The sequence below is a fragment of the Gopherus evgoodei genome, chromosome 4, assembly GCF_007399415.2.
Source record: "Gopherus evgoodei ecotype Sinaloan lineage chromosome 4, rGopEvg1_v1.p, whole genome shotgun sequence".
Classification (NCBI taxonomy): Eukaryota; Metazoa; Chordata; order Testudines; family Testudinidae; genus Gopherus; species Gopherus evgoodei.
This window is the reverse complement of record NC_044325.1, coordinates 58422126-58436998: the sequence shown is the minus strand read 5'-3', so window position 1 is coordinate 58436998 and position 14873 is coordinate 58422126. Positions and strand designations below refer to the sequence as shown.

The 14873-nt window shown below is 40.6% G+C and overlaps 1 protein-coding gene and 1 long non-coding RNA gene across 8 annotated transcripts in view; one reads left to right on the top strand and one right to left on the bottom strand.

The window, feature by feature from the left end:
• Positions 1 to 14873, top strand: part of MEIS2 (Meis homeobox 2) — a 184522-nt gene that overhangs the window by 162508 nt on the left and 7141 nt on the right. The window lies entirely within an intron of this gene.
• Positions 10102 to 14873, bottom strand: part of LOC115650039 — a 17677-nt gene continuing 12905 nt past the window's right edge. Inside the window, exons 3-4 of the long non-coding RNA XR_003999989.1 lie at positions 10704 to 10711; positions 10102 to 10168 (exon numbers count right to left, since the gene is read on the bottom strand). This is a non-coding gene — a long non-coding RNA (uncharacterized LOC115650039). The remainder of the gene's footprint in view (positions 10169 to 10703; positions 10712 to 14873) is intronic.

The window sequence follows — 14873 nt, the reverse complement described above, 5'->3', positions numbered from 1 at the left end:
TGTCTTTTTAGCAATGCACAAATGTTACAAATAATTTTTAATTATTCAAACTGAAATATAATAATCTAATTGACTTTTCACTCTCTTTGCTGTTGATTTATCTTTCTCTATTTTTTTCCGTGTGGATACTGAAAACAGAATGAAAAAGGACAATTCACTTTCACTTTTATTTAGTCGGTTTCTTGTCAATTTCACCTTCAGATTCTCATGCCCTAGCACAGCGGTACCCAAACTTTTCCTGTCATGCCATTCCCCACCAGTCATGGAATCTGTCCGTGCCCACCCACCCTTCCTTACTGAACAGTTGGCTCAGCAAAGGAGCATGGGCTGAAGGTGGAGCTGGCCTTGGGGGAGAGAGGGAATGAGGCCAGAGCTAGCCTGGGGGCAAAGCAGAGCTGTGGCTGGGGGTGGAGCAGGGCTGGGGGCAGAGCAGGAGGTGGAACGGAGCTGCAGCTGAGAGTAGAGCAAGGCTGGCAGGCACTCCCTTCCCCATCCCATGTGGAGATTGGCCCGTGCCCTGCCATGTGCCCCTCTGAACATTCCTCCACACCCTACAGTTTGGGGACCATTGCCCTAGCACAATGCTGCAATGTTTGGATTGAAAATATGGTAGGAAAAGACTTATCAACCTGTATTTTTAATTAAATAACCCCTTTTCAAACATTAAGACTGTTATGTTGCACAGGTGGGTAGCATTATCTGTGAGTATTAAACCACAAAAACTTTGCTCAAGTACTGTTATGATGCAGTTTTTCAGATGGTCCTCTTAAATATGGCCAGAACAATTACAGATGTATCCAATTTGAATGTGCAGGTCCTTCATTGGTACTCACTGTAGACCAGATCCTCAGCTGGTATAAATCAGCATAGCCTCATTAACTTCAAAATTTACTAATTTACATCAGCTGAGGATGTGGCCCACTATGTGAAATGGCACACACTCATGCTGACTGTCCACACAGAGTCAATGGGACTATTTGAATGCTTAAAGTTAAGCATGGGTAAAATTTTCAAAAGCACGTTAAGTCCTATTTCCAAAGCGCCTTAGGGCTAGATCCACTAGTGGCCTTCAGCACCTAAACTGTCACTTCTGGCACCTAAAATTTACATCCTCAAAACCCCCACTTGACTGCCCCCTAAACCTGTAGGCACCTAAGGTTGCCCCAAATAAAGTCCTGTAGGCACCAAAGTTTCTGTTGATGAGCATGCTCACAGCCACCAATCTCATGCCTAAGCCCTAGAGATCTAGGCTGAAATCCCCACTCTGCCTGAGAGGAGCAAGGACTGGAACCTCCAAGGAGAGTGCCCCAATTACTAGCCTAGAGGGAGTCCTGGTGTGGGGGCTTCTCAAGCTCTCTTCTTAAAGCTATTCCATTTTGTATAAAATAATTAACTTAAGCACTCAGCACCTTGCAGGATCAAGCAGCCCACAGTTGCCAGTTTTATGAGCTCCAATGCAAGTTGATGCTCATACAATTGGATGCGCTCCCCACAAGTGGTGCAGATGCAATTTTTGAGACCTACTCAAAACTTGCCCAAATAGTCAGCATATTCTGAGTTAAAATGAGCTGAAAATCCATCCGTAACCTTTATTAAAATGATGTAAGATCACATTCTGTTTCAAAACTTCTCCCATAATGAGTTACAGAGATACAGAAAGCAAGACTGACTGATTTGTTTAATTTCATGACAGATATTTCATTTCTGTGTACAAGAATGACAGTGGGAAAATATCACAATACTGTCCAATGTTCATTAAAGATATATGACCACCACGTATAATGATAATTTCATATTCCTTTTTATGATATAATTTCCTTTTTTAATGGCATATTCAAGTGACAGTAACCAGGTTGGCAAGCCTAAAATGTGAAACCAGATGCTTTGCTAGCTAGCCAGCCTTTAAAAAGAAAAAGACAAAAAGTTTGCATTAGTGTTAATTTGCTCATCAGCTGGGGAACCCACCAACAGCAACCTTAGAGTGATGCAATTTGGGACAGACTCCCACCAGCCCTCTCTAATTCTTGTGAGCCAGCTTGGTATTGAATCCACCTCTTTGAGTGCTTCAGAGAGCACAAACCTTGTCAATTTCAATCCTCTGCTGGTTCAGAAGAATGAAGCCAGGAGAGAGAACAGAAGGGTGGTGCAACATTCACATGTGTGTCCTCAATCACAACAAATGCAACACTCCAGGGCCCCTGCAGAGCTCTAGCCAGCTCTATCCCAGACTTACCAGCTGTGCTTTGCATTTACCTCAGATTACCCAGCGAGGCTGACTGGGTAGCAGGGAATGAGCCATGAGGCAAGCATGCATGTGGGAGAGTGAGCAGTCTCACCTTTTTTGTTTTAATTTTCCTCTCTCTGAGGTCTGCACAGTTTGGCTTACAGCAATTTAGGCCCTGTTATCATAGCCACAACATTAAAAGCAACATTTGCAATAAAGTTTTTAACAGACTCTCTAAGGTGGTCCTAAAACATTTTTTCTGTGATACATATAGGATACACTTAATACGCAATGGTGTGGAAAGGTATAAAGGCTTTATCAGCATGAGACTGGGATGATCTGAATAAATCTGTCCTGCCTTCACCCCTCCTGAATAATAATATTGCTAGGACCCCATTATGCTAGGTGCTGTACAGACACTGAACAAAAGCCTGTTATCAAACTGATAACACCTTTACACACACCACGCACTCAGACACTGAGCCTCAAGACTCTCCTCTTTGATGAAGCCTGCTTACCTTAAGCAGAGTGATCAAAGGGGTGAAATTAACATGATCATATATGTATATAAAACCTAAGCAGAGCCTCCTATAACCAAGCAAGGGCAAGGAGCAGAAAAGTATGGACATCACCAAGTAGCTACAACTTACTTGGGAAGTGATTAGGTATTGCAGTGACGGGTGCTATAACGCGCGTGTGTGTGTGTGTGTGTGTGTGTGTGTGCGTGTGTGTGTGTGTGTGTGTTGAGATTATATATATAGATATTCTGACCATTACTCCTAATTGTTTCACTAGTTCCTCTTCCTCTCATGTATACTTTAGTAGCCACCAGCTAGAGAAAGATATCTATAGCTATAATTAAAATATTCTCCAATTATTATGGACTGTTGCTTAATATTCTATTGTTCCACTGACAACATAGTTTTTAATGTATCATTTTATGCTATGCTGTAGATCATCATTATCCTGCCTCCCTTAGGGCCTTGGCTGTACAAGTATTTATTTGTTTCCACAAGCTAACATGTGCTCATCTTGGAAAATAGTGGTGCTGCGATTCTTCCTCACTCAACTCATGCCCTCCCCCCCTTTGTTTTTTAAATCTTTTCCTCCTCCAGTCAGCCTAAAGCATTAAGGAGTCTGAATATGGCATATACCTGGATTCGCACCCAACTGAAACGCTGAACACATACTGGCTTCTTAGCAAACGCCGTACACGCAGGTTTATGTAGTCCTTAACACAGTAACTCCATACGGCATCGTCTTGTGGCCTACAGCATTTTTTTTCCCCTTTAATAAACTTGAGACTGGATTAAGGGCTCAGCTTCACAGAGAGACTCCGCAGTCGCTTCCATGGGAGAGGTGGGAGCTCAGCACCCCACTTAGGGTGCTCAACACCTTATAGAAGCTGCTCGGCGCCTTGCAATATGATTCTGAACAGAACTTTACTCCATGCTGTCAATGTGATGTTCTGACTAACTTTAATCATGTCAAAATCCATTGCTTATTAAATACCTTTTCCCAGAATGTTTCTCAAAAAGAAACTGAGGTCAGTATAAGTTGGCAGTGTCTGCCACAGCAGCTTTGCCTCGGCATCAGTGTGAACATCTTTAGGATCAGCGATTCTCAAACTTTCACTAGCATGCGTCTATAAATTTAGTTTGGTGGTGGATTTTGAAAACTAAGCTGTTAAGATCCAGTTTGCTAAGGTCCACTGGTTGATTGGTAAAATATATATTTCCCAGCCTAATCCTTTTTCCTTTAGATTTGAAGCTTTAATGACAATGAAAAAAATATACAAGCATGGCCAAGACAGGACAGAGAATACAAAAAATAGCTCACTTTGGACAAAATTTGCTGTCAGGATAAATGGAGCATTCCTTCTGAACTCACAGACTGGTAGTGCATGTGCAGGTTGGTTGTAGATGGTTGCTACAATAAGGCTTCTTTCATACAGGTGTGTTTATGCCCCAGGCTTGCTGGCCACAGTCCATTCCATTTACAGAAGCTGAATTAAACAATAACTACCACATTGCAAAAAGAAGAAGGAAAAAAAAAAAAGGTGAGCGTCAAAGGAGATGGCTGAGAGCTTTGTTAGGGCCAAGAAAAACCCTGTTGCAGTTGTCAGAGCTTGTTGATGTTGCAGAGAACGGCAGTTTTTTTTTCCTGCTGGATTTTGTGGTTCTGCCTTAGGAAAGAAAGTAAAATAGAACGGAAGAACAAAGTCCTACTCTATAAATCAGCAGCTGCTCCTTGCCAGATCAAAGGAGTGACATTTTTGCTCCTGGACTACTTGTCCACTTTAGGTGCTTGACAGACAGCTAACAGCTGGCCTGCTACACAGCATAGGCGAATCAAGCTACATCTTCTTCAGCGTAGATGACAAGCTAATCAGAGATATCCATAACACAGGACATATGAGTGCACCTTGATCTCTTCAAACACATCCAATACATAACTGCTAAACATTTTTGTGCATTTTTGGCAAGTTAATACTTCGGTAGTTTCAGCTGAGAAGTAAGATGGAGAATGAATATGTTTAGTTCATGATGAAGATGCAAAGTTAAACAGAGATTAAATTTATAGCTAAGCTCTCCTCTTCAGGTTACTTTATAACTAGTTGAAAACTGGATTTGAACTAGTTAAGAATTTGTGAAGTGACTTTAATTTGATTGACTATTACAAAAATATGGATTTTCAAAAATGGCTGCCCAAAGTTAGGATCCGAAAGCTGCATTTAAGTGCCTGAATAAGTGGCCTGATTTTCAAAAGTGCTGAACACTCAGCAGCTCCCAGTTTTCAAAATCTCCTCCTGTGAGTTTAACATGACAAATTAACACATTTTGAAATTCAAGGGTTAGTTAAGAATCAGCAGAAAGGTCTGAATTCACTTTTAATGTGGACAGTCCAGTGCAAGCAAAGTAGAGTACATGCCAAATTAGCTAAAATTGTGTTCAGAGTCTCCATAAGATGTATGTATACAGACCTGGAATTTTAATGTCAGTAGTAAAACTTTCAAAGTAATTTAGTTTCTAGTTGCTTCCCACTTGCAATAAATCAAGTACAGGATGAGGTAATATACTACAACTTATGTCTATTGACTTAGCATTTTATCTTTAAGATATGAATAGCTAAGGAACTCTGTCTGTTTGTCTCCTCCCTTCCTTTCAAGTACCTTTGAAAGATCGCTTTTACGGTGCATGATAAATAACCATATATGAATAATCTGATGGCATTCTGAAAGAGAAACAGACATTGCTTCAAAAATCATGACCTGCTGGGATGCTTTGTTATGTGGTATGAGGTGTGATTACATTCACTGAATAGTGTTTATTATCATTCAGAATTCCAAGGGAAATAAAAGATAATTTTCCACCTAGGTTAAAATATCATGAAAGCTTATAATGAAAAATCTGTGTGTAGAGGGTTCTTTGTGTAGTGGGAATTCTTCATTAAACTCAATGTTAACAGATTTATTTCTCTAACTGGTTCTCAGTCACGATGGGTTTTTACACTATATTTGCAATCCTGGATAATGCAGTCCCCTTTCCACTATGCAATTTAACAAAATACAAATGGGGTAGGATTCAGTCATGGAGCTAGCTCACTATTTATGGCCAAAATGGAATTGTAGCAATGAAGATACACCTTTTACTCAGAGAAATGAATTGCACGCTACAGGATATGACTATTAGACAACATATGTACAGTGGCAACACTAGGCTTACATGACCTATGTGTTAGTATATGGTTCCCCTCTTCCAAGGACACAGATATGCACTCAACCTGCCAGCCATGGAGCCAGGGCACCATCCCATATCCTCATGCATGGTCCCATTTGACTCCAGCAGGTCACAGGACAAGAGTGATTTCTCCAGCTGCACATCCCATTTGGAAAGCTATGTTTTTGCTCCACCTCCTGGCTTCCTGCTACATGCAGTGGAGGAGGTCTCCAGGGGCCTTTGAGCACATAAACAAGTATGTGGAAGTGGGCACAGGCAGGCAGCCAAGGCCAGGGATTACTCTGTGCCCGTTGGAATGGGGGAAAGCAGGCAAGAGTGATGATTGTATTGGGTTCTGCAAAACCTAGGGTCAGCACTGTATATTTCAGGCCTCACTTTCTCTGTCTACAAAAAAAAAGGTTTCATTTTCTTGCCATCAAACTACTGCAGAGGTGAGATTCCCATACAGTCCACATGTGCAAACACCTGCTCTATGGAATAAACAAGTGTAACTCTGTAGCATTTGCACTTTCAACGTAAGTACTATTAGCACTGGCTGTTAACAAAACAAAACAAAAAACCCTCAGACTCTTGGCTTGTGCCCAATCATTTTCCCATGCTCCAGAAATATAACCTGATAGAAGAGCTACATGTTTAAAGACACACATTTTCTGTGAGCTAAATAAATACCAGTGTTGACAACTCCCGTGATTTTATCAGGAGTTTCATCGTATTTCATGTTTAACTTATTAAAGTCCCAGCTCCCAGAGAAAAAGTGGTTAGGTGAGAATCTTGGCTTGCTTGCTTTCTTTCCTAATTAAGTTTCTAGCCCTCATGCTTGTGGAGAAATGCTTGAAAATGTAACTCAAGTGTTCCCCAAAGTCTCAAAAAAAACCCCAGAAGGTAAATATATCATGATTTTTAAGTCACTCTCATGCTTTTGGGCAGCCTGACTCATAATTTTTGAATGCTTGAACTACTGAAATACACAGACTTTTGAGTGCCATAATGTAATTTCCAAAATTACCATCTTCTATGAGGGTGATACTTTTACAAGTGACATATAAGACATGGTAGAGGTCTGTGGAACCATCAATGAACAAAGACTTTCTATCTATCTAATAGGCAGCCAGCCTTGCCATTTTTAAAATAGCCTAATCTTCCCTGGAATACTTACAATGCCTCTAACAAAGTTATCCAATCCAGTGTTAAGAAGTTTTGTCAAGGAATAAGTCCCTTTTTTTTTCCCTCTTTTAAAATCGATCATGTAAATGACTCCACTGCTCAATATTCTTAACTTAAGGGAGCCTTTCTGGCTGGCTTACATCCAAGTGGCTACATTCAGCTTTATACTTTCTTATAAGGAATGCTGCACATAAGAGTTGACAAACAGGTGTGGCATAGAGTCAGTGAAGCAGAAACAAGGGGTTTATCAGCCATTTTTATATATACACACATACACAAAAGGACACCTAAACCTAATTCTGCAAGTTCAAAACACACACTGGAGTGAAAAGGTTAAACAAACCAAAATAGTTAGATTTCAGCTGCAAAAATGAAAGTCTGATTGATAAACAATGAATAGTTTTAAAGGGGGGTATATTTATAGATATTAAAATGTTGCTGCAATTTTAGTCTCTCAGATTCCACATTTCCAGATAGCTCTGTTCCTCTGAAATTATACAGTCAGGGTGTGGTAGAAACATGTCAGATACATAAGCATCATGAACAGAGCTCAGCAAAAAATATCACAAAGAAATTAGAAAACCTTTCCATGTGAATTTTTTGTCCATTTCATTTCAAATTCACAAAATTTAATTAGATTTCACAACTAACCAGACAAATTCTGTGGTTTTTCTCAGAAAATTAGTGAGAGACAGTGGGCTTAGTTTAAATGGAAATCAAAAAAGGTTTTTTTGAGCCAAAACACTGACATTTTTCACAATTTGATTGTTGAAATGTCATTAGGACGAAGATTAATTCTCCCATCAAAAGTTACAAACACTGGAGTTTTTACCTGTTTTAGGCCCGTATTCAGCAAAGCACTGAAGTATGTGGTTAAATTCCATTGACTTCAGCGAGTGTTAAGCACGTGCTAAAGGGCTTTGCTGAACTGGGGCAATGTGAAAACAGCCATTTCATGGTATGTATGTTAAGTGCCATATAATGATGTCAAACAAATGTGCCAGGGATAAAAAAAACTATCACTACTTTCTCATACCACTATTTGTGAACAACATTTTTTTTTACACTAAACTGTATTTTGCTTTGATACGCAGAGCACTGAATATTTCAGAAGATTCCACTGGATAGCTCAGGGTAGTGGAAATGGGATGCAGAGTTTTACTCCTAGTTAGTGGCCTGTAATCTAACCTGATATAGTAGTGGCCAAAAGTAAGAAGGGGCACAGAGCCTGGATTACTCTCTCACCCCTAGAAAGAACCCCTAATGCAGGGTTGAGGCACATAGTTCAAGCTTCGTGGAAAAACTTGCACTAGCATGCTCACTGTTGTATCTAGTAGCTCCCGTGCCCTCAATCTGGTAACTTTCATAAGTACTGAGGAACAGATTTTCAAAGGTATTTAGGTGCCTAAAGCTGCAGTTGGCTGCCTAGTGGGATTTTAAAAAACATCTAAGGAGGTTAGGTATCTAACTCCTAGTGCTTCAGTGTAGACACTTGCTACAGTGACAGAAGTGGTTTTTTCTTTTCTGTAATAAGTCCTCTCCTTCAGGAGGTAGCAGCGAGGTCTATAGAAGACCTCTTCCACCAGCCTAGCAGTATCTATACTGGGGCTTAACTTGGGTTAACTACTTCTCTCAGGGGGGTGACTTTTAGGTAGACCAGATCTCACATTTAATAATAAAGAAAATATATTAACATTATTATTATTATTATTATTATTATTTTATTATATTAGTGCCACAATCCCTAGTCAGGTTTCAGAGTAGCAGCCATGTTAGTCTGTATCCGCAAAAAGAACAGAAGTACTTGTGGCATCTTAGAGACTAACAAATTTATTTGAGCATAAGCTTTCGTGGGCTACAAAAACGAAAGCCTACGAAAGCTTATGCTAAAATAAATGTGGTAGTCTCTAAGGTGCCACAATCCTAGTAAGGATCTCTGTCCTTTACAAACACCCAGGCAGACAGGGTTCTGGACCCAAACAGCATGCAATCTAATTTGAGACAAGGCACTGCTGTAGTTAATCTTTGGAGTTCACTGGAAGTGTATTCTTTTTATTGATTTATTCCCTTCTCTTTTTTCCATGTTAAAGAGTTGAGTGTCTTTCTGTGCATGCAGTGAGATGACTGATTTAAAGAACTTCTGTTATTTTAACATATCATTGTCTGTTATGGATATTTGAAGTAGAATCAAGAGAGCATAGTGATACTGACGAAACTTTAGAGCTAAACTCTGTGGCCTCATATTCTACCTCCTTCTTCTCAAGAAGGGAAATTCACTTTGCTGTGGAGGAGCAGCACAAGATCCTCTCCGCCACTTAGATCTCACACTGCCACGCTATAACCTAAGATAGTGACTGGGGCTGAATGCAACTCTGTGCTGCAACCAGCCATCTGGTCCCAGGTTGGGGATGAATTTCATGTTTCCAAACATTGCTGGTTTTCACTCACATAAAACCAGACTGTTGTGGCCTTATGCAAGTGAAATGAATCTCCTCCAATAGCCTTACAGTGGGGTTGAAGCAACCTGCCCAGTATAAATCAGTGCAGGACCTAGTGCACTTGCAGATTTAAAAGTTTACTAGAAAATGTTAAAAAATAAACGATACAGAGAGTTTGAAAAGTCAGTTATTGATCATCGGGGGTAGCATGCAGAGTATAGGGGGATGCTAGTTGTTTGGTATTGAACAGCACATAGCATATACAGTCTGCCATGTTCCCAATGCAGGGTGTACGGTGGGTGAGATCAAGATACAGTCAGGAAGCAGTGGGGGTGCATCGCTCATACATACAGGTTACAGACAGTCATGGGTAAAGATAAGCGGGCTGGGTAATGGGGATAGGATGACCCTCACATGGTGGAGTTCGGTTCGGTGGGTTCAGGGCTCAGGGGATAAAGTCCAGTAGGGGAGGTCCACAAGTTTCCTCCCCCTCGTGGGTTCACAAAGTCACGCCGGCTCACACTCAGTATTGGCGGTGGCCGGTGATGTGCTCTGTGTAAATGTCTCTAGACCATCGAATAGTGTCCGAGGCCATTAGGCGTCTCATGAGCCGTGCATAGCAACGGCCCACCCCACAGGTGCGAAGTATGCCTGATTCACTAATTGAATGAGCCATATCTTAAAAAATGAAATTTTGTACAACGAAACCAGTGGGAAACCTCAAAAATTGTATAATAATGTGTCATGCTTGAGCATGCAGACCAAGAGATCTGTATCTGCTGCATATTTTCTTTTGCAGTTTGCATTAGTATTTCTTTGAAATTTTAGCAGAATGTTATTTATCATAAAATTAAAATGTATTAGGTAAATGTGACTTTAAAATCATTCTGGAGTGACTTCAGCTAGAATATGGTAACTACATGTGTTGATGCAATTAAATATTGTGTATGACTTCTTACAGCATATAGAACATATAGATTAAAAAACCAGTGATGCCATTTGAACAGCTGCAATTTTTACAAATATTAGAAAGGTGCTAATTAGAGATAGGAAGACGCTTAGGTCAGCTGGTCTGCCTAAGCAAAATGCCTAACTACACTTAATATATTCTGCAAACTGTAGAATCTGCTAGTTTACCTCTACTGCTCTTTTTTGGCTGAGCACAGATAAAATACTATCAAGCAATGAGATTTCTTTTAAATGTCCACATCATCTTACATGTTGATCTATATCCTGTTTGACTTGCTCAAACATATAGCTCTAATGCAATTAGTGGAACCAGGACCGGTGCTAGTATTTTTAGCGCCTTAGGCGCACAGCCATTTCGCCAGCTCCCGTGCTGGTCCCGTGGCTCCGGTGGAGCTGCCGCAGGCATTTCTGCAGACGGTCCGCTGCTCACGCGGCCCCGGTGGACCTGCCGCAGTCCTGCCTGCGGCAGCTCCACCAGAGCCGTGGACCAGGGGACCCTCCTCAGGCACGGCTGCGGCAGCTCCACCGGAGTCGCCTGCCGCCCCCCCTGGCAAAATGCCGCCCCCTCCATAATCTTGGCGCCCTAGGCAACTGCCTAAGTCACCTAAATGCAAGCACCGGCCCTGAGTGGAACCATTTGAAGTTTGAATAGGTGAATAGATTTGACCCTGTATCATATATATGACTGCTTCATGTAACAATGCTAACAGAAATACATCCTTTCATAGCCAATGCCCACTGTTTGAATTAGTAGAGGTGGTGATCTGAAATCTGCAAAATGATGGGAGTGAGAGTTGCATTATGTGTAGTACCCCAATTACATGTATTCTGCTTAACAATACACGCCTCGTTTATCATTCCAGGGTAAGAGCCAAATTCTGCATGTGTGTGAATGTAGAGCTTGTGAAAGGTGCCAAATTGACAACCCTGGAGGCTGAAGTCCCCTGTTTATCTGCAGAACAGCCATGGCACATATAGTGGCAATATGAGCTTCACTCTTACACCCCTGCCAATGTGCCTGAATGTTAATATGGATGGAGAGAGGAAAAACAGTTATGTAGATGGTGGACTGGACAGATCACAGGATGAGGAGTGGAGAAATCTAGGATCACGTTCTGGCTTTGCCACAAACTCCCTATATGACCTTGGGCAAGTCACTTAATCTCCCCCTGTATCAGTTCTTTTCTATAAACCAGGAACAACAATCATGCTATCATTCTCTCACCTTTTGTTTATCCAGGCCATTCACACTGGGACAGGATATGTCTCTCATTACATGTTTGTACAGGACGTAGTGAAACAGGGCCCTGATCTTTGCTGGAACTGTTATGTGCTCCTAGAATACAAATAATTATTATGATTAATAATAGAGCAGTTCTCTCCATTGGAGATGATTCGTTCACCTTTTCCCATTCAGTCTTTGGTCTCTGGGTGAAGGCAACCATCGAGGTTGGCAGTTAGTGCTAAGGAACAGAGCCATGAATTCCGGTTCCATAGGGGCCCAAATAATGCTGAAAATAGTGTTATTTGTATTTTTGTTTAATTTTTTCCCTGGTCTTTTAATGCCCCTTAAAAACATTTCTGCCAAAGTAACATTACAGTGTTTCTCTAATGCATGAACTGAAATATTTTGCAAGGACTAGATCTTGCATTATTTTGGCCCCAAAAATAACACCCTGAGGCATATAAAAGAAAAGCCCTCGGAAAATGTAAAGTCTAGGTCAGGGACTATGGCTTCCATGTCTCTATTATGAATCATTCACATTGATGGTGCATTATAAATAATAATATACAAACACTATTCTGTGCATTTCTGCCAGTTGTTCTGGCAGTTTATGTGATGTAGTCATTGCTAATGAATATTGGACCTGATTTTCAGCCTGCACTGAACTCTACATCTGCTTTTGCATCTGCAGTTTTGTTGATACAAATAATTTCAGATGACATTTTTCAGATATAGTCACTTGAGGGCATAAGTGATGCAATTTTAGGCTGGCTGGAATTTTCAAAGGGAATTACATTTTAATGGGATTTGAGTGCCTAACTCCCCTATGCTCCTTTGAAAACCCAGATGTCTAAGTACTTGACTGTACCCCTGCCCCTACAGCAAGGTACATCAAGTGACATCAATTACACTTGCAATTTTTTGCATGTGCAAAATTTCAGGAACAAAAAGGAACACCTAGAAAGTAGGGCTCAGAATCAAGTTATATCTATGGTAGTCTTTCAGCATTTACTGGAAATATGTGGCCTTATAATTTAGTACAAGTCTCCCTAGTGGATTTTTCTGTTAGGCAGTACAGTTTTGGGGGCTCATTTTCAGGGCTTCAGCTTCCTTATCAGATAATACCTACTGAATCATCTAGTAGTTCATATAGAAGATCTAGAATTACTCCTGTGGGTTTAATAAACCTAGGGCAAAATGTCTTCCTTTGGAACTGAATGGCTGGCAAATGCATGCAGACACAGAGGCTGGCTTTTCAAAATCCATCCCATAAAGCCAGTATCCTGGTTGAATATGTAACACTGTCAAACCAAATTTTGTAAACTCATACATGTGAGCCAGTTGAGTCACTTTACTTTCAGGACTTAAAATGTTCTTAATGTCCATTGAAAAAATACTTCAGAGGATGCCCATTTTTTTACTAATGTAAACATTCTGACCAGTATCCAAAGATATGACCTCCAGGTGAACCTTTAACCTTCCCCTTAATTATTTGTTTGAAGGCAGTGTGGAGTTCTCCTGCTGAGACTGAAGAACCATAATGCCTTGCAGCCCTGTGAGTAAGGGAGTGTTTGGAGGGAAGTGGAAAGGGACATAAATAAGGGCACCACCAGATGTAAATAATAAAAGTGGTTGGGGTTTAAATAAAAACTGAAAAAGCAATTTAGTTGCCCTAAAGAGTGGCTGGATTGAAGAAAATAGGGGCTCGGAAGACAAAAAGCGTGGGAGCGTCTCTTGTTTATGATTTTTTACAGGCTGCCCAAATAAGCACTCATTGCATTCTTTAAAACCTTGCCATCTGTATACATCATTAGAAGCTCATAGCAGAAGAGAAAACAGTCTTATCAGGCTTTTCTCTTAATCTCTATTGGCCTTAACTTTAGCTGATAAAAGGCATGCTGGATACAGAAGGTTCAGGTCAGCCCCCATTTGGTCAACGTGGTAACATTGCTGGAAAGCAGCTAAGCAAATTAAGTCCTATCAGAGACCTATGTCTTTGGGAACGGAAACTGTGTCTAGAAGTCACCGTATTAGAGTTGGAAATACGTCCACCATGCTGAAAACGCTGCTGGCTGAAGGAATGAGCAACAGAATCAATTATTTGTTTTTATTTTTAATACTTGAAGTCTCCTCTTGACTAATTCAGAGGCAGGATGACATTTTTGACAACTGAGCTATACTTTCCTTGAAGAATAAAGAATGTCTTTGTTGTGGATGTAAACACAGAGATGCAAAAAAGCCGATTGGTGTTATTTGTAGCATTTATACATCTGTCTAATGGAATTCCCACCAGTGTGATTACAGGAGATCTAAACAAAGGTGTACTGTCTTTTGTTATCTTTGATGGACTTTAACCTGAGGGGAGCGACTCAGTGGCTAGTATAGTATATGTGGGATGACCAGCTGTATAAGTGTTAGAATTCAACTAAGTAAGCTGATTAATTGAATTTTCTGTTATTGACTGAAAAACTCCCATTAACTTCAGTGGATTTTGGATCAGGCCCAATGGCTGTTAAGGAGGCTGTTTTGGATGACGGGCATGTTAGTAGTTCTGAAGAGGATTAAACACTAGTATTCAACTTCATTAGCCCTCCTTAAGGGTCACTAGACTGAAGTCTGAACTGTGAAATACCGGACAAAACCTGAACATAAGCCCTAAAGTGTTCTTAAGACACAAAGAACAGGGATAAAAATAAAAACAAGTGTGGTTTGTGAGTGATAGAAAATTGCCTTGTTTTGAACAAATTGTATAAATAATATGGAGGGAGTATTTTTACTGAGTTTGGTTTTACTGAATTTGAGCTGATGTGGAGTGCTGTGCATTAAACTAACAGAAAATATGCAAGCACTTATTTGTGAGTTACCAACCAAATTAAATTCAGGCTTTCTAGCCAAACAGCTGGCTTTATCGAATGCTCAAACGCTTTAGCCAGTACTCCAGCTATGGTACCTGATTTGAGAACAAGTTCTTTTGGGCCTAACATTAAACACGTGTACCTACAATTCCCTCTTTCTACTGAGTTGAAAGGTGCCTCAGTTTATGGTCAGCAGTTGCTTAATGCTCTGCCTTGGGTGTCCCACTCTTGGTTGAAAAGGTCGCCCCCAGCTGGCAC